The sequence below is a fragment of the Eschrichtius robustus genome, chromosome 2, assembly GCF_028021215.1.
Source record: "Eschrichtius robustus isolate mEscRob2 chromosome 2, mEscRob2.pri, whole genome shotgun sequence".
Taxonomy (NCBI): Eukaryota; Metazoa; Chordata; class Mammalia; order Artiodactyla; family Eschrichtiidae; genus Eschrichtius; species Eschrichtius robustus.
In genome coordinates this window covers 84,814,110-84,840,108 of record NC_090825.1, presented here as the reverse complement: position 1 = coordinate 84,840,108, position 25,999 = coordinate 84,814,110, and the positions used below count along the sequence as shown (strand labels likewise).

The following is a 25,999-nucleotide window of genomic DNA, read 5'->3' as shown; positions in this document are numbered from 1 at the left end:
GAAAATAATTTGACCCAAACAAAATATTTTGTATGTGGTTAATGAAAACCAGCCTCATACGGTTTACACAATATAGTTATCACACAAGTCAAGAAATTATATCATATTTACACTTCGTAAAAAAATGAAAGAAAACATCCTTACTAGTTTACATTTTTACATTGCTTCTCATGCTGGAGACATTTATTTGAATGTGCTATCACGGAATGGCATAAATCCACTCAGTGCATTTATTTGACTGATTGCTCATCACACATTCAAATAAACATGTAAGACATGATCTCAGAATCAGATAAACACACTGCATTTATTTAGTGTCTTCACATTCATATTGGGTTGAACATTCAAATGTATTTAAATCAGTCTCAGAAGTGACTCACTGATGCATTGTTGAAAGGTGAACATGATGTTTGCTAATACTTGTCTGTTAGTCTTGCAACCTGCGAATTTACCCAAGGCTGTTATAAACGGAAAGGACCAAATCTACATTAGAAATATATTTGGGAAGAATGTGCCATAAGATATCTCAGTGGGACTATGTTTGAAATACGGTGTACTGTGGAGCAACAGATCAGTTATTTCCAAAGAACCTAAAATCAATTTTTCAAAAAAAAAAATCTCTCGGAGAATGCAAACTAAGTATTATAAGAGTCACGTCTTGTAAATGCACATACTTCCTCAAGACATACCTAACAAGCTTAGGTAACAGTATATTGATGCTCTCGCCGACCTCACTTAACTCATGAGCCTCCTGACTAAATGAACACCTCCCACAGCAACCCCCCGACACAGACAAAAAGAGTATGAATGAGTGAGCCACAAAATAAAACAACTAAAAGCAGAAGTGTCATGACAGGTTTGATTTGTTACCTTAGCTTTTAATATCTTTGGAAATTTTCAAACAGGTTTCAATAACCAGAGATAATTACGATAGATATTGAGTTGCATATAGATTTTGGATAATAAAAATTTTACTTGGTATCCTAATATATTGAGGAGGATATATATCTATATATATATATATAGATATATATATATATATATACACACACATACACACATATATACACACACATACATGTATATATATATGCTACATACTCTTATTCTAAATAATTTCTATTAAAATGCAATAATCAGGATTAACTTCCATTTTCTATGTAGATTTTTTCTTGACTCTAATTAATGTGGTTTGTGCATGGTAATTTTGTAAGGACTGTCCAATTGAAGGGTATGGCCAAATGGGTCTCTAAATGTCATAGCTTCCAGTGGGGAGTGCTCTGCCTTCTTAGAAGATGGTATCAAACCATAGTGCGACAAATGTAATTCTCACAACCTCTCCTCTTACTCCTCAGGGAAAGATAAACTTTTCCCTTTAGGTTCTACAGATGTCAAGCATCGGCATTTAACCACTTGAAGGATAAGGGAGGGATCTGAAATCCTATCCACTTGAAGGATAAGGGAAGGATCTGAAATTTCACTAGCCAAGGTTGGCAAGAAGCCCCATATGGATAAATTTTTTTCATGACACCATGTTCCTCTCCAAAGTTATACAAGTATATTAGGGATTTCAAGTGTTTCTTAGGCGATCACCCAGTTTTGTTCTTGGGAATTAATCTTCTGGTACTTTGGCTTTCTCTGAAGCATTCTCATGGCCCAGTCTCTGCTCAGGCTAGTAACTTTATGATAATGGATGACACCAGAGGAAGCTGTAACCCCTGTCCCCAGGTCAGGAACAGCAGATTCCTGCTTAGTTGGTTAGCTCATTGGTTGTTGGCACTCTTGTCCTCACACTCCAGCTGAGGAAACACTTTTTCCCAGTTCCCACTATTTGGATCATATATATCTAGTACCATTGGGGAAAAAAATAGTCCTCCTTCATCGAAGATGATAAACTGTAATCCCTCTCTATGAACGTGAACCAAAATAGCTGTTAACTTTCAACACGTTCTTTTTCCTCTGGGGCCTGTGGATCCTGGGGAGAAAAAATATGGCTGAGACTCCCTTTAAGTGGAGTTGCCAGATTTAGCAAATAATAATACACATGTCAAATAATTCAAATAATACACATTTGAATTTCAGATAAGCAAAGATTGATTTTTTAGTATAAGTATATCCCATGCAATATTTTGTAAATACTTTTACTAAAAAATGATTTGTTACTGATCTGAAATTCAAATTCAAATATAACTGGGTACTCTGTAGTTTATCTGGAAATTCTTCCCTCCGTGAAAAAGGAGAAGAAAATTACTTTTCTAATTACTTGTTGACAAGTCTGCAGGAGAGAGGGAACCCACGCGAGCAAGCACAATTAAGGTTTCAACTACTCATCTTGTCACAATGATGATGGCATCGATTGTGTAGTTTGTCTCACTTTCTTTAGTTTTGATGATTGCAAATACAATTTTACTCCAGGTTACCAATGTGCTAAGTAGAATATTTACTCCCAAGTTGATTATCTTCCTTAAATTCAAAATGGCAGCAAATGAAAATAACAAAGCACTGTGTATATCATTGTGGTGAAGTCAAACAAAAAAGAGCAAGTCATGAGCTTGGAGCATGTGGAAGACATTATAAGCCCCCTTAAAAGTATTTTCCTTTAGCCATGATCAAAATTAGTGGAGAAACTCAGGTTGTGATAATACCTGAGGAGAAGTCTTAAAAGAGTTTTGTTGACATAGTGGCATAAATACCTTGGTACTTCAAGATACCTCTCTATCTTTCACTCCTATTCAGCAATGATCCAGAAGAAACAGTCAAGAATATTTATATTACTGTAATTACAGTTGAATCATAAACACAGTACTAAGCTGATAAAGCAAGGTCTTACTTAAGTTAAATAGTTTTGTTATAAAATGCAGGCTTTCTCTGAATGATTACAGAGAAGAGTATAGCAGCTCTAGAAGATGTTTCACTTTTAATTGAAGTTTTAAAATTTAATCTCTCAGAAATATGGCCACTGATTGCAAATTCTAAGTAGGAAGCATATAATTTTCATTTGAGATACAGCGTATGTATCTTAAAGAAGAGAATCTTCACATTTATGGCACAAATGATCTCAATAGATTTCTGTTATTTAATCACTGTTATATTTGTGTGTTCATATTAGCCATAAAATTTTATGATTTCTAGGTTTCACTAACTTGGACAAACTGCTCAAAATAAAGGGTGGGTATTAAAATTCAGATTCAAGCATAGAAAGACCTTTATATTTTTACACAACATTATTTGCCCATGAATTGACATTGACAGCCCTTAAAGTATATATTTATCTTTTTTTGGAAACTCATACTTGTTTATCGTAGAGTTAATAGCATAGATAGTTGACATTCAGAGCAGGCACTGTCTGTTCTCTTTCCACCCAACATTTATTCCCAAACTCCTTCCTCTTTGCCAATGGATAGTTGCCAATGATAGAGGTTGTAAAGCTAATAACTAAATTTCTAAAACTCCCTTGCAGCTAGGGATAGGGCTGTGACATATCTGACAAAAGTAAATAGATACATTTACATGAACAACAGCAACAACAATAACAACGTGTGTGTGTGTGTGTGTGTGTGTGTGTGTGTGTATGCAAGTCAGCCAGGAGATTCTGAGAAATCTGACAGAAAGCAAGGGTATGCTGATGCTGCTTACCTCCCTTTTTTTGCTCTGAATGTGAATATCATTCCTGGAAATGCAAACTGGCGTCCGTTCACTGACCACGCGGAGGCACTGGATCTTTCTAAGCCACTGAGTCACGTTTTTGAGACCTGAGGGCAAAAGCATTCCTAGGTGATACATACATTATTTACTCATTTTCATATTTATAAAGTATGATAATATATAATCTGTACTATATATTTTACAGCATTCTTGATCTTACTCTTCTCAGGTTAACTACCGCTGAGATCGAAACTGATGGTATTATGGTTTTAGACTTATATGGTTTAGACTTATATTTAAGTCTTTAATCGATTTTGAGTTTATTTTTGTATATGGTGTGAGAAAGTACTCCTCGATGAAAACATAGGCAGTATGCTCTTTTTACATCCGTCTTAGAAATATTTTTTTGGATATGTCTCCTCAGGAAAGGGAAACAACAGCAAAAATAAACAAATGGGACTACATTGAACTAAAAAGCTTGTGCACAGCAAAGGAAACTATTGAAACAAAAAGCTGCCTACTGAATGGGAGAAGACATTTGCAAATGATATATCTGGTAAGGGGTTGATATCTAAAATACATAAAGAATGCATACAACTCAACATCGAAAAAACAATCCAATTAAAAATTGGGCAGAAGACCTGAACAGACATTTTTCCAAAGAAGATACACAGATGGCTAACAGACACATAAAAAGATGCTCAAGTCACTAATCATTAGGGACATGCAAACCAAAACCAGAATGAGATATCACCTCACACTTGTCAGAAGGACTACTATCAGAAAACCAACAAATAACAAGTGTTGACAAGGATGTAGAGAAAATGGAACCCTTGTGCACTGTTGGAGCAAATGAAAATTGGTGCAGCTACTATGGAAAACAGTACGGAGGTTACTCAAAAATTAAAAATAGAACTACTGTCCGATCCAGTAATGCCACTTCTGGGTATTTTTCCCAAGGGAAAAAGAATGCTAATTTGAAAAGATGGGAGGGGGTGGAGGGGGTGAGTGAAATAGGTGAGGGAGATTAAGAGGTACAGACTTCCACTTACAAAATAAATGAGTCACAGCGATGAAGTATATGTATAGTGTGGGGAATATAGTCAATAATAATGTAATATCTCTATATGGTGACAGAGGTGGTCAAAAGGTACAAACTTCCAGTTATAAGATAAATTAATACTGGGGATATAATATACAACATGATTAATACAATGAACACTGTTCTGTGTTGTATATGAAAGTTGTCAAGAGAGTAAATCCCAAGAGTTCTCATCACAAGGAAAAAATAATTTTTCTTTTTCTTTTATTTTGTATCTATATGAGATGATAGATGTTCACTCAATTTATTGTGGTAATCATTTCATGTGGTATATAAGTCATCTCATTATGCTGTACACCTTAAGCTTATAAAGTGCTCTATTATATTATATTGAGATTAATTATAGCTCAGTGAAACTGGAAGGAAAAAAACTGATGGTATTCCGATATATCAAACTACATTTTTTATCTTATACTCTTAATTGCATCTCATTTGTTCCTCAGTGCCCCTGAGACCAACAGTTTCCTCCACTTCCTCTCAGAAGTCCTACCCCTCATGCCTCACTTCCTACCTAGTCAGGCCCTTTCTCCTTTGCTTCCTTTTCTTCCTTCCTTTATGCAATCATAATTCCCCAGTTTTAAATTAATTATATAATCCGCCTTTCTTCATTTACAAGAAAAACTTTAAAACCACAAACTATGCATATTAAGTGTTGCATATATTTTAGTTTTTAATCTCTAAAATTTGATTAATTAATAGTTGCTCTGTAGTGGGAATACTGAGCCAGAGTCAAAACTGTAATATGTCTGTGTGCTGAGATTCTAATTGCTGAGGGCTGGGGGGAGCCAATACTGGAGGAATGTTGCCTGGACACTTGACAGCAGTGGCTGCTCCTGAACCTGGGACTCCTCATCCCAAGAAATCTGCACTTAAATTCTCAGACCACACACCTGAATGGGAAGAAACATTGTAAAGGATGTGGGATGGGCTCTGCAGGTGCACTGGGGAGCAAAAATCAGGTTGAAGTTTGATTACAGAAAAATACATATGGCTCATATTTCAAACACTTCTACTGAAATTCATGATTTTAGCTCATTCTCAGAACTGATGTTAGGTTTTTAGATAGAGGAGGCTCAAATCAAGCTGAACACGTCAGAGTTTTATGTGCAGAGAGAAGCAACAGAAGAGTAGAGCATGCCTATTTGTGGTGGACTGAAAACAACTATTCAGATGTTTTATTTCATGGTAACTCTTAAAAGAGGGTAGACTGAGCAGGGGGCATAAAACTGATGGATATGGGAGCAGGTAAGGATATGGAAGCACATGGAGGAATTTTGGGAGAGTCATGAGCAGCAGCTCTTTAGAGAGCGTCCCTGAGTCATTTCAAGTGTTGACTAAGTGTTATTAGTTTCAAACACGTAAAAAAAAAAAAAAAACCCTGGACAAGAGAAAAAGTGTCTGGAGTTTGGGATTCCAAAGACTATGGTACTAGTGGTAGAGCAATAGATGTCTTTCTGTAATTGTTACTATGATCCATCTACTGGGTCTGGGAAAGAGAAACGCAATATATCATATTTATTGTGCCTCAATAAACAAGGTAATCATTCTTTACACATTAATTCGTGCAATCCTTACAATAATCTTATGATACAGGAATTATCTTTATTCCCATTTTACTGATATGGAAACCAAAACTCAAAATGACTTAGAACTTCGACCTCGCACAGGCAAATTAGTTTTCTCTGTTTGTTACTCACATCTATCTGATATATCCAAGATTTCTATTAAATCAATTTCGGGAGCTTGGGTGATATGACTCACCCACATCTTTTTTCAGATTTTGTGCTTTGATTCTTCATTTTTTTCCTGCAATATACCTCCATATTATTGTCTGAGAAGCAGGCATAAAATGATATGTTACTTTTGTCTTTCATCTCAAAACAATATAAATTAATTATAACCATGAAATATCTAAGCAGCTGAAACATTCATTTCAGTCTGGCCATACTTATATATTCTTATTTGCTGCCATAACTGAGCTGTGGATATAAAAGAATGTTTTCTATAGAACCCAAATCTTTTAATGTGTTACTACTAAGTCCTTTAAAGTGTTTATCATTTCCTTCATTTTCACTCACATTTTTCTCTAACATGCTTTTTACAATCACTAAAACTGATCATCAAAATTTACTATTCAAACTTCAAATATCTTGCACATTCCTTTAGATTCCTTTTACCTTGCAGAAAAACAGACTACCACCTAGACCTGTCCAGAATATATAAAGTGAAAGGAAATGGAATGTAAGTACAGTTGTGTTAGTTACCAGGCAAAGCTGCTTATGCAATGGTATTTCAAAAATGAGAACCAAATTGTTCACAACTCAGTTTCCTTCAAATATAACTTTCTAAAAACCACAGGGTACTTTGATGTTAAAAGCTGTTTTTTTTGTTTCCAGCATAGGCATAAATAAATATAAGAATGATTAATGATACTTTTTTTAGTTATTATATGTGAAGATTCCAAAGCAAGGAAGCACTGAATTTCTGATAAGCACTGAATTACAATATCTCCTCTATTTTCTTTAACGTGGAAAACTGAATAAAAGTTACATATAATCCAAACATTCTAAACATTTGAACTAAAACTAAAGTAACATTGTTGTTTTAGATCAGTGTGTTTGAAGTGAAATGAATCTAGTTAATCATGTTTGGGCTGTTTTTCTATAACTACACATTTCTACCATTTTATCTTATATTTCTGCCTCTTCATCACCTCATTCCTACTTTGTATCAGAAATGACCAGAATAACTTCTCTGTGTGACCAGAGCCTAAATGATATTAGAGCAGATGTCTCATGTCAAGGAATATTTTCTTGTGTGTGTGTGTGTTCATTTTTATTTTATTCTTGCTGTATATTACAAGACTAAAAAAATGGGTCAAGGTAGATTTGGTCAAAGTGAAAATTAGTAATTAAAATATAAATTACCTATTTCTTGAACTGTCAAATCTAAATCTTTTAATGATGAGGATAAGATTGCTTTTTAAAAGGAAGCTGGACCCCAACATATAATGTAAAGTATCTAAGAAATGTAAATTTCTAAGAACTATGGAAAGAAACTAAAGAAAACTTCCTATCAATACTAACATTTACGAGTGGCCAGAAGGGTTTGGAGTTTATTGCAATTTGACACCATTTCATTTGTTTTCTTTTATTTTTATGCTAAGCAACTTTCATTAATTTTGAAGTTAACAAACTAAAGACAATGTTATAGGATCATGTACGTTCTGATAATTTTTTTTCCTACATTTGTGCCATAGAAAGATTTCTCCCTCTTACTGTCTCACCTAAGACGAAGACCTTTAATAAGCCTGTGCATTTACTGCAAACACACTTCTCACTACCTCATTTGTAATAGTTCAGAGATTTCAACACTGCTGAACACTCTGCTGCTTAAATTGGAGAGCTGAGCCACCTGGCTGAACGATAAATTGGGGGGGATTTTGGAATACATAATTTGGGATTTCCACGCCTCTGTAATTCACACACACACACACACACACACACACACACACACACACACACAACGATTCTTTAAAATCCTTGATGAAAAGCTGACTTTTAAAATTATCCAGGGAAAGGCTTCAGGCAGTAAAACTCAGATTCAGAAACTAAAGAGTGGATTCCATTTATAATATTTATGTATGCTAGAGTAAGGAGTTCTCTACAGTATTGTGAACACAATAGTTTAAAGTACATAAGGTTATCGAGCTTCCCTGGTGGCACAGTGGTTAAGAATCTGCCTGCCAATGCAGGGGATGTGGGCTCAAGCCCTGGCCCAGGAAGATCCCACATGTCACGGAGCAACTAAGCCCACGTGCCACAACTACTGAGGCTACGCTCTAGAGCCCGCGAGCCACAACTACTGAAGCCCACGCGCCTACAGCCCGTGCTCCACAACAAGAGAAGCCACCACAATGAGCAGCCCGCGCACGGCAACTAGAGAAAGTCTGCACACAGCAACGAAGACCCAACGCAGCCAAAAATAAATAAATAAAGTAAATAAAGTTACTAAAAAATAAATAAATAAAGTACATAAGGTTATTTATAAAATATCTTAAGGTAAGATCAAATGTAACTTGGCTTCTATAATGGCTCTGCTTAGCTTGTGGAAATAAATGTGTTCTGCTTTAATTTACAGGAATGTGCAATGCACATCTGCTTTTAATTTCAAGGATGTGTGGTGCATGTTCTGCCAGAGTACGAAACTGTCTTGAAAATATCTGTATAAATGAAATCGAGAACACAGCTTAGTAACTCTTAAAACACTCCAAATTGCATGATACCTTGACCTTAGCATCAGTAACTTCCATGGTGCTTTCTCTTTGTATGTATTGACTTACTTGATCCTCACACAACCCTATAAGGTAGCAACTCTTGCTATTATTTTACAGATGAGGAAACAGAGACCCTGAGAAGTTAAACTTACTCAAGCTCACAGAGCTAGTAAGCAGCACAGCTGGGATTTGAACCTCAGTAAATCTGGCTCTTAAGTCTTTCCTATTAACCACTAAGCCATAGCTCACATTAAAACCATGATTTCTAGCAATCGTGTCTTCTTCAAAAGATCCAGGGATAGATGTTTCTAGAACCTGCAGTATTCCCAACAATACTAATGAATGACCCTGAACTCAAGATGTGCCAACTTTGCGGTGTACAAATAATCAGGAAAGCTACTTTATCATGCCATTTCTCTTGAAGCTGTTTCTCAGAATTGTTTCTTGAAAGGATGAAATCATACTATTGCTACTATTATCAACAACACAATGGAAGCTTCCTGGAGAAAATGTTAGATTCTGCTGTAAGGGGGTGGTGTATAACTTTCTTAGGAAGGATATGATATGTTTGACGTAAGCAGTATTATTATTCCAATTCACAATATAAGAAAACTGAGATAAGTGGAGTAGGATATTTTGTCTAAGAGTCAGTGAAGGCCAGTATATAATGTTGAGATTTTCAACTAATAATCCTTGCCCTGGAAATTTAACAGAAGGTTTGATAGACCCAGAAAATTTATCATAATTTAATAAAACTCTAATAATAAGCTAAACATAGAATAACCTTTGGGAAATTTTCAGGAAGTGGCATACAGGCTCAATACATCAGATTTCTAAGAAGTTGGTAAGAACCAGGAAGTGAAACTTCCTTCTAACTTTGTTCTATCAGAGTTCCTAGTATTCAACCCCACAGATTGCAATGTGTGAGTCACCTGTCCTCAAAATAAGGCAAGGGGTTTAATTCTTTCTGCTCTACTGGATTCTACTACGTTTTTTTGAAAAAGCATTTGCTTAAATAAATTTAAGTCATGTTCAAAAATGGCAGTCTTCTGAGGTGCTGAGGATGAACTTCATAGTATGAAGTAGCTACTGATAGTGATTCCTCAAAATGGCTTGAGTGCTCCAAATTCCATCTCACAGCCATCTCTGGCCACCATAGTCCTTGCCAGTTATTTGTAGAATACAGATTGCCAGGTAGTATCATTTCTGATAGTGATTTTGCATTTACCTTAGTTGAATTTGAGAAATTTGTAGGTAGTAACCTTATCAAGGTTGCCATGAATACACGTGGTCACTCTCAAGCAAACTAAAAAAGAAATGGTGCAGAGTAATAAGTGTGCCCTAAAGCAGATTTTTATGAAAGACTGGCCAAAGAGCTTTGCCAGGATTCTCATGTGTCTTAAATTCTTGGAGTCAGTGCTGTGAAAACTACTAATGGATTGCTGTCTCAATATTTGCTCTAGTCATCTCCATTTGGGTTTTTAAGGATTCCTACAGGACAAATGAGAAAGCAGACTTCTCAGTGCAAAAGAAGTAAAGTGCCATTGCCACAGTAATTAGCCCTGCAGCAATCTTCCTAAAGTTACAGGACAGGAGTAGAATCAATAGAAGTGTATGCTAGCACTGGCAGCCACTATCTCCTCCTCCTCCTCTTCTTCTTCCCCCTTTGGCTTCTTCGTCTCGCTGTCGTCATCATCATCATCATTATTGTCTTTGTTTTATTATACCTCCTAAGGAAATGAGAACTAAACACAAAAGGAGCAATAATCTTCTCTGGTCCCTGTATCTGCTAAAGAGGAATCACTTGCTATTTCTCCACTCATTGGTGTAATACAAAGAGAACTCTGGAAACACATCTTTCCACACTTCTCCAAACAAGAGTCGGGGCCCTCAATAGCCTGCCAGTGGGTACACTCTTTACACAATGATGAAAGGGCTCAAACACTCTAACAGATACCAGCCTTCGTAAAGGAATGACTTTCATAGCATTTAGAAACCTTTACAGCAATTTGATATTTCTGTGACATCCAAGTACAGGAACATTTTTCTAGTAATTCATTTTTGTTATATCTTACAAGAGTATTGGTTTCTGAGATGAGGGGAAAAAAGCGTTCCTTCACTAGAGATGATTTGAGAAGCGTTGATCTAGAGCCTCAAAGCCAACTACTGACCTATAAGTTTGGGTCCTTCACAGCTACTAAGTCCAGCACATCCTGGGAGAGGGTGAGATACTCAGGAAGGGGGCTGCTTTTAATATTGTCTCAGTTGGCAGGGGAGACTCTTAGGTTAAAATTATTTATCTTGTTTAGCTTGTCTGGCTGTGTAGTTGTCATGGGAAAGTATGTTGCAGGACAGAATAAATTTTCTATCTGAAAGCAGATGTTTAAATTTTTTTAGCTTAGTATTATAATTTTAGGTGAACCAGCATAATGGGGGCAGGTAATAGATAAGAGGGGATGGGTAATATTATCATATAAAAGCAGAGGCAATGCATGTTTTGCAGTCAGTTCTTTAAAAGTTTCAACTGTTCTCAAATACTCTTACTAAAAACACTTCTTTCAGAATTGGTGAAGGGGTATTGCCAGAATATAGGCATTCTGATGTCAGACTTGCATAGCTTTCTGCTCAAAGCTTATTGCAAGATTTATGGAGAAAATGGGTATCGTACAATTACTAATTAACATGGCAGTGACTCTCAGAGAACAGAAATAAATGTTATTTCAAAGTTTAGTTTAGAAAGGAATTATCATAATATTCAATATTTGCCATTGGAACCATAATATATCATACAGCTTCAATTCGGTTTTAGTAGAATTCAGTGTAAATGAAGAAACAACAGCAACAATAACAAAAAATATATATATATGACGCTAACTACAGAATTTGACTTTTGACACATATTACAGTCAGTCTAAAAACAAGTGTTGTTATGTGAGCCAAAAACTGTTTCAATACTTTTTGTTCTTTTCTTTTTCCACGTTAAAGATAAATTTTTCTTAGAAGTCATTTTCCTAAAGAAAAGAATTAAAATCGATAGGTGTTTAATTTCTCACGGGAAATGCGTTTAAAACTACAGGGTCAGCTCAGAGGATTAGGCCAGTCAAATATAAAAGAATATAAACTCAAAAAATCAAAGTTAAAAAAGCCCTATCAATAGAATTGTTCATTAGGTTTCTGAGTCTAAATGAGGAAGTGGAACAGGATCCTTACAAGTGAGACGAGAAGTAAATTCTTAAAAGCAAAACTCCTATGCTTAAGAAAGAGTTGATTTTAAAGGAACACTCAGTTCTCTAATTCTTGACAAGTGTGGCTCATTTTCACTTGCTTTAGATGGATGCCTTATAGGTTACAAATGATTTTACTCCTCAGAGAATTTTCAAAATACATGTGGACCCCATTATACTATGATCCTCCTCCCCATTCCATTACAATAAAAGAAGAAAAAGAATAACTAAAACCTTAACAGAGATACACAGAAAGATATGATTAATTTTGAACTGTTTTTGTTAAAGCCTATCAAAACTAGCTGGTCAGCCTCAAAGGGCAGGTTCCATTGTTTGATGTTTTTTCCTCAGCAAGGCATCTTTGCACACATGCCATTAACATTCAAGGACAGACATATTAATAAGCAATCCTAAATCTCAATTTGCAAATCTCAGTCTGAGTTAGATTTCCAGAGGACACAGTACAATGTACAAGACCTGTTTACTGCTGGGTTACTGAATCTTTTGAAAGGAATATGAATCTATCTATGTATCTTGTATTTATCTATCTATATCTCCATATGCCCACAGATATTAATATGAATATCTGCATATATATAAAATCAATTTTCAAAGAAAATTTAAACATTCATATTGTTTGAATGTGAATCTAACTTAGAACATCATTATGATATTTTAAAAGCTCAGTTTGAAAATTATTCCAAATTAATAAGTAAATCGGATTTTCTGATCTTGCTTTGAACTTTATTTCCATTAAGTTTTACACCTTTATAATCTCTTCTTTTCAATTCTACTTGTTTTTCCAGGACTTTAGGAGCTTATTCCATCAAAATAAATAGCTTGCAGAATTGAATAAAACTGGATAAAAACTTGAGCCAGGGCAGAAGACACTACGGCACAGAAAGATGATTCAATGCAATTTTCATGGAGAGGAATAATTTACCACCTTTGAAAATTAGTTTGTGATGCATTACTTAAAATCTAATCTAAATAAAAATCTTAGCTTATTTTTAATAAAAGACTTTAAATCACTGTACGTATACAAATCCTCCTTAGTTCAAGGGCTTGGTGGCACACTCCTAAGAGCTTCCAGTTCTTTATGTGGTTGCACTTAAACTTCCTTTTGTCAAAGAGCCTGGTAGTACACACACTCCTTTGGTTATCCTTCAGGTCCACTTTAGAAGCAGCGGAAGGACACTACTGTTGAAGGGGAGTATTTAGTTGGAAAATGACAGTACTCTGTACGTTAAAAGCGGTTTGACATAGGCTATGTAGGAATAAATGTTAAGATCTTGCTTTCCAGCAATTCAGGAAAGGTCCAGAGCAGGGTGAAGGAGTAGACAAGTCACCGGAGAATCTAACTTCATGATGGGGTGGGGTGTGCTGGTGCTGGATTAGAGGGTTCGTAGACTAAGAGCAGAGTAGACACCAGTGAGGGAGAAGATAGAATTATTCAGGTTTAAATTCATAGCATAATTCATCCAGTAAATGCAAGAGAAATGGTTAAAAGTGAATATCTACAGTGTTGATAGTCCTTCAAGCTTTCTAAATTATTTAAACACTTGGGATCATTCTAGATGGAAAACAACTTTAAAGTTTTTGTCAAACCCTCTGTGATTTCTTTTAGCGTGTAGACAGAGTCAGTTTTCTATATGCTCATGTTAAAAATCTATCTTGTCTAAAATAGAAAAATTGAACGAGAGGGGTAAAAAGAAATCAGTCTGATCAATGCTGAACAAAATACAACAACAACAAAATTCCTATCAGATCATTTTTCTCTAAGAAAGGAGTTATTTATTTGCATTACCTTTTAAACTGGAATAGCCATCATGATTTTTGGCCAAATGTGTTGGGTTTTTTTTTTTTTTTTAATTCTCTTTTCACTGCTTGTCAAAAGTGGCTGTAATCTCATGCAGATGAGGTATTGATCTGTTGCTGATGTTCACTGAGCAGCCAAAGGGGAATCACATTACCAGCTACAAACTCCATCAATCATAGTCTCCTTAATAACCGCACTTAAACGATCTCTCTTGGCATTAACTTACATTGCATCCATGGCCAGCATCCAGGCTTCAAAAAGAAAAAAGGTTCATTTCGAAGGGTAGGTTTGAGGCCACTATAGATGATTTGAATAAAAGATCTCAGGCTTTGCTCAGGACAATAGGGCTTATTAAATTAATTAACTTAATTTAATCCAATTAATTTATATTAAGTCTATGGAAATAGAGCAAAAGATTCTTGTATTTGTTTATAAATACAGGACTATGTCCTTAACACACAAATTAAATACATGTAAGTGAAGTTTAGGAGTGTGCATGGGACATGAAGGCATGCATTTGGATTAAATTCTGTTTATTAAATGTATCTCCTTTTATCTCCCTTCCCCCCTCCCCCTACATGAATGTATTTGAGAAGTTACTACAAAGCAAAACAGAGGTGAAACAAAGGAGGCAGAAAAAGGTAAGGGAGAAATAAAGTAATAATAATTGCTAAAAACCTCTATCATTATTATGATGTGAGAACTAATGAACTGCTGTTTCAAGTCACATGCCTCTGTCACAGCATCAACTGAGGTGTTCTACTTTACTACCGGCAGCCACGCAGAACATGAAGTCAGATGGAGGCTGTATGGAAAGCATGAAAACGGGCACCTCCCTCTCACTACATGCTTTCTCTCTCTCATTGTCTAAAAATGCCACCAATTTGGAAGCAACCCAGGAGAAACAACTGTTCTTCCGGTCCCATCCCATCCATATACCCAACCTAGCTTTTTCACTGCATTTGTTTCCTCCCACAATACTTAAATTGGCTCAAGTCCCTATTCTAAAACTTCAGTGAGCATAACTTCTTTGGATAGATGATTAAAATACAGAGTCTTAGGATCCCCTCCACTCTGATCCAAGTACGTGTTAGTGAGGCAATGCCAAGGATGGAGCATTTGTAACAAGTTCCAGGAAGTGGGGATGGGGACCTTTAAAAACTTGTATGAGCAGCTTGGATCAGGAATGGGAAGACTGCATTTTAGATGTTGGTGTGGCTTGATTTACATTCAGAAGCTGTTAAATCTTCATTGCTTCAGCAGCAAGGAGGAAGAGGATGTTATTTGATTTTCTCCATGGAAAATCTTATGTGATAATAATTGCAACTCAGTAAAAGCAAAGACTAGAACCAATAAAAACTATAAATCAATTAATAAAATTGAACAAATTGCTACTGATTCCAAGGTAAACTATAACCCCTTTGTGTGTGTGTGTGTGTGTGTGTGTGTGTGTGTGTGTGGTGGTATATGTAAACATCTAGCCAAGTGAAATGATGAACAAAGCAGAATTTTGCTTATCAAACTACTCCTCTTCCAAAGCACACACAACAAAATATTTATATATTTTTAACAAGCACAACAGATAATCAAATATGAATTAAAACTGGGTGTCCCAAATTGTATTCCACAGAACGGTAATCCATGAAAAAACCCAATGATTAAAATTCCTGTGTTCAAACTAGTAGGAAATGTTGCATTCCATACCCCCATGCACATTGGTATATTGGAGATGAATATATATTTATATAATATAGACTTCCTAATCTTTTTTTAAGCCTATATTAAATATAACAAGAGAGTATTAATCTGGGAGAACAATTAAGACATGTTTTTCTAACTTATTCTGATGAGTCCTCATTTTGAAATTTTAGTTTTAAAATTGTTTCTTTAAAACCAGACACGTTTCTGTGTGACATTGAAAGTTACAAATTAATAGAGCATGTACTGATGAAATTACATAAATAGATGTATCATATATAAAATACCATATGAAAGAAAAAAGAATATTTCTAAGATTGTTATCACATTAATATACAAACAAAAAGCTAATATTAAGTGTTCAAATTATTACATAAACTAAACAATAAAGAAGGCTTAAGGAGATGTGTTCTCCCTCTTATATTTGCTGGCTACACAATTCATTATAGAAAATCAGAAGAGAAAAATATAGCAAGGCATTTATAAATATTAACCATATCTAGGCTCTTTATGCAACAATCTCATTATTGCTCTAATGTACTCTAGCATATTTGGTCACGCATATTCTTCATGTAGATGATAATGTGCAATTTAATGCACCTTCCTCCTACTCAGTTACACGTCTTTCCTTGTATGTGGTGCATATGTTTGCATACATGTGTGTGTACATGTGTGTTTGTGTGTGTTTACTCTCCTCCTATATCTAACAGTGAAAGGCAGCATCTTGTGTAAAATCCAAATCCGTGCAGATTGCATTCTACTTGCCAACACTGTTTCCCACATCAAAAACACCTCCTGCTTCTCTACTCTCTACTTGAATCCTACTAATCCTTCAAAGATGTTATCAATTCTATTCTATTCTGTGAAGATTTCCTCAAGGATTCTACATTGATGTGTGACCTCCATCCAATGTTGCTAGCCACATTAGTACTTGACTATATTGAAAGTGTTATATTTGTTTAAATGTGGACCTACAGTATGATTATTCATTTTTAAGACATAATATTAAATATTTTCCTTAATGTATTTAATATTTACTTTGTTTCATAAACTATATTTGCTATGTAGCCATCTTTCACCACTTATAATTCAGCACTATATATTGAAAGGATGCAAATGAAAGTGAAATATGTGGAGTGTAATAAACTCACAAATAGTTTATTTGGTATAGCCTGGTGTTCAAGAACATACATTCTGAAATCAGACTTTCAGATACCCAATCTACATTTTTGCAGCTGCATCTTCTCAGGCCAGTTATTTAACTTCTCTGTGCTTTAATTTTCTCATCTCAAAAACCAGATGTTAATTGTGTGGAGAAGAAGATATGAATTAATACAGGTAAAAACTTAAAAAAACAACTAGTATATATTATGGGCTTAATAAACGTTAGTTCTCGTTGCAAGTTAGATATCTGAGGAAATAGATTCTGTAGAAGTTGGGCGGTGATGCAGTTTCAACCATGGCCTCAACTAACTCCACAGGGGGCTCTGAAGCTGGGATGGCCTTCAGGGTTGTCCCGCATGGCAGCAAGAGGGCTGTGCCTCTATACTCCTGCATTGACTAGTTATTAGACACAGGGTGTCCTGGGAAAGGGTCATGACCTTAGATTAGGCCAGGATAAGGTGTTAAAGGCTGGTCATCCAACAGAATTCTCAGGAGCTGGATAAATAAGTCCTTCAGCCCTCAAGAGGAATCTGGTGGGGGGGTGAGGGGTGGAAGGTGCATCACAAGTGTTCACTTCACCGCCTGTTGTTATTGCCGTTGCTGTTTAAATAAAAATAAATCATGTTTTGACAAGTTTTCTAAGTGTAAATTCTATTAGAGGCAACTATGAACAGTAAGAACACAGTTTTCCTTCCCCATTTTTATACCCCTTCCATTTAGTACTGATTTGCCGTCTGTTCCTTGTACAAATGTTATGGGTGTATAAGAAATCAGAATATACTCTGAAGTATAGTTTGGGGTATAGTTTCAGCATATTTACTCAGCAGGGAGCTTTTGTTTTAGGTATCATTTAGAATCACTTTCTAATAATCATAAAAATTACAGTTTTAGGAACTATTTCTGAGAAATTTGTATTTTTTTCATATGAAAAGATGGCCATAACTTCTATGCGACCAAGGACTGTCACTTCAAACAAGGTGATTTTTTTGTAAAGTCCAGGTATATTCAGTAGGCTTAATAATAAAAATTTACTAATTAATTATAAGAATGGCATAATTGAAACTGCTCTATTTAAAAATACTATGCAATTATATAATTGTTTTACTTTTTAAAAATCTGAAACACCTTATAAAATATTTTAAAGGGTAGGTAACAAAAAGTTGCATCAAGCTTTTATTGGTTATATTCAATATCGTATGACATATCTCATAATACTTAGTATTCCAGTTGATAGGTGCTGTTCATATCAGGAATGTATATATATATATATATACACACACACACACACACACACTCACACACACAAGTTCTCTGTGATATTTAGAAATGCAAGTTTTCCTTGTTTTTGCTTTTTTAAATTATTTCTGATCCTAGTTGCTGCCTTAAACAATCTTATTCACACATACATATATACACATCTATAGAGACATGCATGCAAACATTTGCACACCAACCTAGGAAAAGAGAGTAGTTATTTAAATAAAAAAGGTAGAGTCAAAATTCACTTTAATTTTGTTCAATATTTCAAAATCTCTTCATAGTTACAATTAAGTAAATGAGTGGGTCAGGCTAGTTCTTTTCCTTTTGTATGTACAGACACAACTTTATATACATGACAAATGCAACTGAAGCCATTTTCTGAAAAATCTAGTTCCCTCCACCTCCCCCACAAAAGTAGTTAGGTTTAGATAATTGAGTGTCTCTCGTATAGAAATGTTGCCTTAAATGTTCTTAGAAAATGGTATTTAGAGAAACAAAGATCTTAGGAAAAAACCTCAGCTCTGTCACTCCTCAGCTGGTGACTTTAAGAAAGCTGTTTCTATTCAGGCATTTGTTTCTTCATCTGTAAAATAGGGACAACTTCCAGATTACCAATCTCACTATGTCTATAAGAGGTTGTATGATGTCTGTAAAAGATATGGCACGTTGTCTACTGTAGAAATTGTAAATGGCAAAGGATTGGTGGCTTCCATTTTGTGAATGTTGTTACAAAACTTAAGACTTTACCCCAAGGAGCTTTGTGTACTCCCTCTGTTAGAAATGACATTGACACTCAATTTTGTGTGTAACCATGTTTCATTCTTAGAATTAGTCCACAGGAACAGGGGATGGAAGGATAAAAGTTTTGCGTCATAGGAATCGGGCTCTTATTTTATGTTTCTCTTTCTCATTTAAATATTATACAGGGCTGAAATACTGAAGTGTAGCCAATAAAGTCCATTGGGTTATAAACACAAATGTATATAAGTATCTGATGCACAATCATAGGCATTATCATCAAATGTGTAATTATAAAAGTAAATTAAGACAAATCCATTGTCATATTTTGAAACAGATGAATGCCATGTAATTGTGTTGCTTAAATACAAGTGCACTTTGTGTAGGAAGAGCATTCTATAGAATAACAGACAATTTAATCCAGCTTTCTACCTAGGTGAACTCCGTGTTTCATCTCTCATGAAACCATCAAATCAAAAAACCTCTTATTCTATAAACTCAAAACCATTTTGAACTCTATAAGATTGAATAACCCGTTATGCTTTTCCCTTTTAATCTGCATACCTACACAGTAGTCCCCGTCTTATTCAATGCATTGAGTTGGTATAATGAAGTTGTCCAGTCATCATTATTTACATTTTATATTTCAAACATCTTCATGTCATGTAACAGAAGTAGTCACGTATTGTTTGAATTTACTTTCCCCCCTTTCTTTGCTGATGAACATTTTAAGTAACATGTTCTACACCCGTTGTGCAGCAGGAAGCTTAATAGAGATGCTGTTTCCATAACAACAAATAGGATTTGAGCAAAAACACAATGCTCAGTGGTTACTGTTCCTCGCAGCAGGTAAAAGCAGTTATTCAAAATTACAAGCAGCGTGACATTGAAAAAAATAAATTAAAGCAAGGGGCGCTAAGAGTTCTGTTCCATATTTAGGAAATGTTTAACTCATAAATGCTTGAGGGGGCAGCTGTAAGATCCCATTCTATGCAGCATTTCCCCTCATATCATGACCTAAAATGAAGAGTAAGTATGGACAATCATTTTTCAGATATGAAGAGTTTTGTGAGTCAAGGAGGCACCAGTAATGACAAGGTAGAATACTTTCTAAATAGGCTAACTGCCTATATTAGATAATTATTTATGTACAACTTCTAATTCTTATAGTTAGAAATATTTACCCTTTTCTAAAATTATCCTTTATTTAACTTTATTTTAATTTATTTAAAATAAAATATGTATCTATTAAACTGAAAATTTCCTGAAAATTTTCCAAGATGTTGTAGAAAAAGGTAAGAAACATAATCTGATCTGAAAGACTACAGTGTCTTCATAGGTTATTTTAAAAACTTTTCCCCTCCCCATGATTCCATATCTTGATTACTGTGGTTGTTCATTTTTTAAAATGCACACACTTTGGGTGTTTATAGATCCATTTTCCTAGATAGAAAAATAGAATCAGTCTTTTAAATTTAAAGGAGTATTAGAATAAAATAAAAATATAATTAAAATGTACAGAATAGTAAAAGTGATTAGAACAGATTTTTTTTCCTACAATATCAAATTCACAAAATGTGTGGGAAAATTCTATGTGTAGCAAATTAAAACATAATCTCATTAAGAAATATTTGTTTATCATTACTGAGAAGTGGGGATTCAGTCCTATGACTAATTTCAAGAAATCAAATTTATTGCTCCTCAATATGTGCATTTCCATTTACAGACATCTCTGATTGGCAGTTCTTTCTTACTCAGACAAAGTGGCTAATAAACGAAAATCTTCCTCCTTATATTATCTAATCACTAAAGATGGATCTTTTTAAGTCCATGCTTTGTCTCCTGTTCTGTTTAGTTATGGGAACTTAAGGTAGCAACTATCTATATGCCAATGGCTACATGTAATTTATGAAGTGATCCACACATTGTTCAATCCGATATCACCTCTTTCCTCATAATTTTTACAATATTATTTTTGAGCCTTGATAATGGAGCACAGTTTGAGTTATACTACACTTTGAAGGATGGTGTTTGCTCTCTCTCTTCTTTACTAAACTGATTCCTTTTAAAGTGTGAATTGGGATCTTCTCATTTTTCTATCCCTAGAGTACGCATCACACCTTGCTTATAGAAAGATTCAACAACTTAATAGCTTTGGATGCACTGAGTAGAAAATTATGAGGAGTAATGATCAGAAATCAAGGTGAACAGAGAATTGGTTCAGTTCTAATCCCACCACTGTGGTAGGCAGAATTCTAAGACGGTCCCTGTGATTTCTATCCCGTTATCCACACCTCTGTACAATCCCTTTTCTTTGAATGCAGACAGAATCTGTGACTTACTTCTAACCAACAGAATATGGCAAAGGTGAAGGGATTTTGCAGATGTAATTAAATTCTCTAATATGTTGACTTTGAGCTAATCAAAAGGGAGATTATCCTGGATCAGCCTAATCAGGTGAGTCCTTTAAAAAAGGATCCAGACCTTCTTTGAAGGGAGAGACTCAAAGCAGCAGAGATGTTTTCCTTCTAGCCTTAAAGAAGCAAATAGCTATGATGTGAACTACTTATGGAGAAAGTCACATAGGAGAGCACAATGGACAGCCTATAGGAGCTAAAGAGCCTCAGTCCTAGAGCCACAAGGAACTAAATTCTGCCCAAAACTATGCGAGTGCAAATGAGGGCTCCATACTTCTGAAAGGATGGTATCTTTATTGCAACCTTGGGAGACCCTGAGCAGAGAACCCAGCTAAACCCAAACCCAGACTCCTGAGCCAAACAGTGAGATAAAAAAGTGGGTGCTATTTTAACTGCTGAGTTTGTGATAAATTTGTTATGCAGCAAGAGAAAACTAATATAACCATCAAGGAAGCTCTGATTATGCTGTGGAGCTACCCTAGCTACACAGTCAGAATTCTATGCCATCAAGTAGATAGTGGCACATTAGCCTGGGTCCAGCATAGCTCCCTCTCTGATTCTGCTCTCGTGTATTTGGTAGTTGCAAAGGTACATGTTATAAAATTGGATTGAAATGATTAATAGCTGTAAAGCACTTAGAAAAAATAAGCTATTATAAAATTTAAGAAGGGGGCTGCATTTTCACATTACCATCAACCCCTACAATCCATTATGAACTACACTTTCAGTGAAAATAAATATATTCCTTTCTCCCCTCCCATTTTTCCACTTCCTATCATACATTTATCCAGAATGTATTTGTTAAATAGATGCAACATGTGTAAAAATGTACTGGGCTTGTGGGTAGTCAAAATGTGTTTAAATAAGAGTTAGGAAACTATACTTCTAGAGTATTTAATTTAATTAAATATCATACAATATTATAAGTGGGTGTAATTATTCAAAGAATGGCACCCAAACTGAAAATTACCCTGTAATCAAGAAGACCCAGACCAAATGAATCATCGTAACAGGTATGAAATCTAACACTTCATTCTAGTCAATTACATTTTAGGGGGGAAAATGAGAACTTAATTTCCATATCTCTAATCAGAAGGCAAGTTTTATGTAGCCTGTAGCTATGTGACCCTGAGAAATAATGCTATCAACAATAATTTTTGATAAGCTAGTGCTTTTGTAGCAATCAGCTTAGTGGAATTTGAAAATAGGTTTAAATGAAAGTTAAATAGAAATCAAAGGGAAAAATTCAGTCACTGTCCATTTGAATACAAAGTGCTAAAACCTGTTTGTTAAAGAATGTATTTGAAGAGTCTACTTTTACCCCTTTTTCAAATGTGGACAACGTTATTCACACCACTTTATTCATAGATGCGCTATTCACAGAATGTTGTGAGAAAGTTAGGGGCACATTGCCAACGCTCAAGTAAGTCTGTAGAATCAAAACAAAGATGGAAATTCTCAAATTTCCTTAGAAATTTCCATAGAGGCTAATCTGTGATAAAAATTTTGACTGATCAATTCTACCATTTACTCACTATGATGAGACACACATTTCTCAAAAGCAAGGAACAATGTGTTATCCAATTGGTATCATCACAGATAAATTTTCTGTGCCTTGTTTAAGAATCAAACTGCTGTATATTCAAGCAATGTAACAGTGTGCATACCCTTGAAAACAAGCTCAGTATGGAGGTTTCATAATTGCACCTGAGCAGATAATTAGGCAATTAGAGCTATTAAAAGTTGACAAAGCACCAAGCCTGGATGAATTATACCCCTGATTTCTAGGAGGAGAAGCAAGGGAAAATAAGAAGATCCCCAGGGAATCTGTTCGATAGCCCGGTGAGGAAAAGAGTTGAGCCCGGAGGGCAAAGATGGGAGTTTCCACTCCTCTACTCTCATCCTCAGGATTTAAGAAAGGATGAGGAGAGGATTGGCTGGAGATATGAAAATTTCACATCATTTGCACAGACTATATTGAACACATTAATAAAGTGAAATTAACTTCGCAAATATGTAATTGGATAAAAACATGAGATGAAAATAAAACAATAGGACTAATGATTTAATTTCTAAAAAGCAGCTGATGCCTTGGCTCACATCAGACATGCATCTGAAGCAAGCTAAGAAGCATAGCAAGGAAAACAGGTTATGAAGAAGATTTCGTTTTAAGTGTGTGGAAATAAAACAGATTAAATTGAATTTTGCAAGAGAATAATACAAACTAGGAAAGGTGCAAAACTAGTAGCCCTTGGCTCCCTGATCTACTTGTTAAATTCACAATGATTGTATATGACTTAAAATTATTGCAGTCTCCCAAATTGACAAATGTAATTGCTGAGACTGATGAAAGAGAATATTGGGATGCTGCTTTGGATTCTGTTGGAAAGTACTTAGGAGTTGACAGATGGTGCATACATTTGGAGGTTGAGAAGGGTAAGAAGGTAATGAGACTGGGGACCAAAGAACAATTACAGTCTTAAGCTTCAAATGCAGCATAATTGTGGCTGTAGAGTAGGCAAAACCATTGAGTTTAATGTATTCATAATGTCTGTCAGAAGTGTGAGAGACAAAACCTGGAGGTGTAGATAGAGTCTGAAAGCATAAGGCAAATGACTGCAGAACCTCTTCTTATTCAGTCACTAGACGGTTCAGGCAACAAATATTTATTGATGCAAAATGAATAAAAGTGTGTCATTGATGACTTTGTAGACATGACATTCACAAACAGTGCATATTGAACAAAAGGAAGTGGAAATCACTGACTATTGAACTCTATTTGAACATGATTACAGAAGATAATGAAATTGAAATAATTATACTAAAGGTTTGGGTGCTGGAATGAAGAATAAATTTAACCTGAATATAGATGGAAGAAGTCAATTCTGAAGGGCTGTAAAGGAGGTATAAATAAGATTTACTGATTAATTGATATTGAGGAAATATCAAAGGGTATGGTAATCTCTAAGAACAATATTTGGGGGCAATATTGACAGCGAGGACATTCTAAGTAGAGGAGGGTGACATAATCCGATTTTGATTCATTACATTTCATTTGTTGGTAAGTCATTTATGTGAAGAAAATCATTCATCTCCAAGCTCCTTGAAATGGAGAACACATCTAATCTTTGCATCACCACAAGTACTTATCCAAAGGCATGAGATACACCAGGTATTACAATTAAAAAAATACAATGAAACAAATTATACGGAAGAAATTTTTTACCTTAAGGGAAAATCTCCTTCAATTTTATTTTGCCAGAGCAAAACTACTCCAACAATTTAATAAACAGGCTTTTCCATTGCTTTTTCCTCTAGGATCATGTTTATATCCTTCTTTTTAATTTATCTTATTTAGTTACATCAAGTCACAATATTTCTGTATATTGACACATAAAAATTTTCACCTTATTTTTACTGACTGGTTTCTATTGATTTGAATGCATTTCTCTATTGCTGGATATTTAGTTTTATTTTTCTAATTTTGGCTGTAATAAACAGTAAGACAATAAACATGATGTATAATCTTACATAAACATCTTTTTTAAAGAATTTTTTTAAGATAAATTCTTAAAAATATCTCCCAACCTGTCACCCTTTTCTGACCTATATTATTTCTCAACCTAGCAGCCAGCCAGAGTAATCCCATAAAAAAGGCCAGATTGCATCCGTCCTCTGAACAAAACTCTCCACTCATTCTTCATTTCACCCAGAGTAAAAGCCAAAATATTTACAGTGACACAGAAGGTCCAGCATAATCTTGGGTGAAGCATACACCCTCCTCAGAATTGTTGCCTGGAACACTTTCCCCTGTGATATTTACATGATATACATCTTTATTTCTTTCATGTCTTTTCTCAGATGCCTGCTTATTTGAGAGGCCTTACCTGATCAGCAATATTCTCCTTACTCAGTTCTGTTTATTTTCATGCATTGCCTCCTAGGCATATTTTTATGATTTTTTTCTTGTCTGTCCTTCATAAGAATATGAGCTCTTCAAGGGCAGGAAATGTATCTGTTTTGTTTACTGTCATATCCCTGCACATGAAGCATAACCTAGCAGCACATGAATGAAAGAATGAACAAATGCAAGGAATATAAGTTGGCATCAGCTCATCAAGAATATTGGATATCTCGTTAAGAGTTTGTACAGATAGTTACCTGCACACATCGAAGAGGTTTAAAGGTTTAGATTTTTTTAATAGATAATAATATGTCCATTCACTTATTTATTAAACAAGTATTTACTGAGTGCCAATATGTGCTAGGCCATGTGTTTGGCACAAGACACACCAAACTAAGAAGCACTGGCCCAGTTCTTCCTGGGACTTGAAAACTTTCATTTTCATGAAGGAGAATTCAACTGTGGTTTCAGAAAGGTCACTGGTGGGGAGAGGATATCCTGGGGATTTGAAGGACTGGATGTGGGGCACCAGTGCAGAGCATTTTGTAATGGGAGTCTGGTTTAGGGCAACAGCAACAAGTAAAAAGGAAAAGAAGAATACGAAGAGCCTTTCTTCTACTTAACACCAGTTACTAACCAAAGGCACTTACTGTGAGTAAATGAGCTCATTATCTTGAACATGCCGTAGTGAAGAGTGTAGGGAAAAATACTGGCTCAGGCCCCTGACAGTTTAATTCAAGACTAGTTAGTAA

General features: G+C 35.2%; 1 long non-coding RNA gene across 2 annotated transcripts in view; it reads right to left on the bottom strand.

Annotated features, from left to right (window-relative positions):
• Positions 1-25,999, bottom strand: part of LOC137757353 (uncharacterized) — a 589,266-nt gene that overhangs the window by 317,648 nt on the left and 245,619 nt on the right. For both annotated transcript variants that reach the window (XR_011072331.1, XR_011072335.1), the window contains exon 2: positions 3,637-3,752. This is a non-coding gene — a long non-coding RNA (uncharacterized lncRNA). The remainder of the gene's footprint in view (positions 1-3,636; positions 3,753-25,999) is intronic.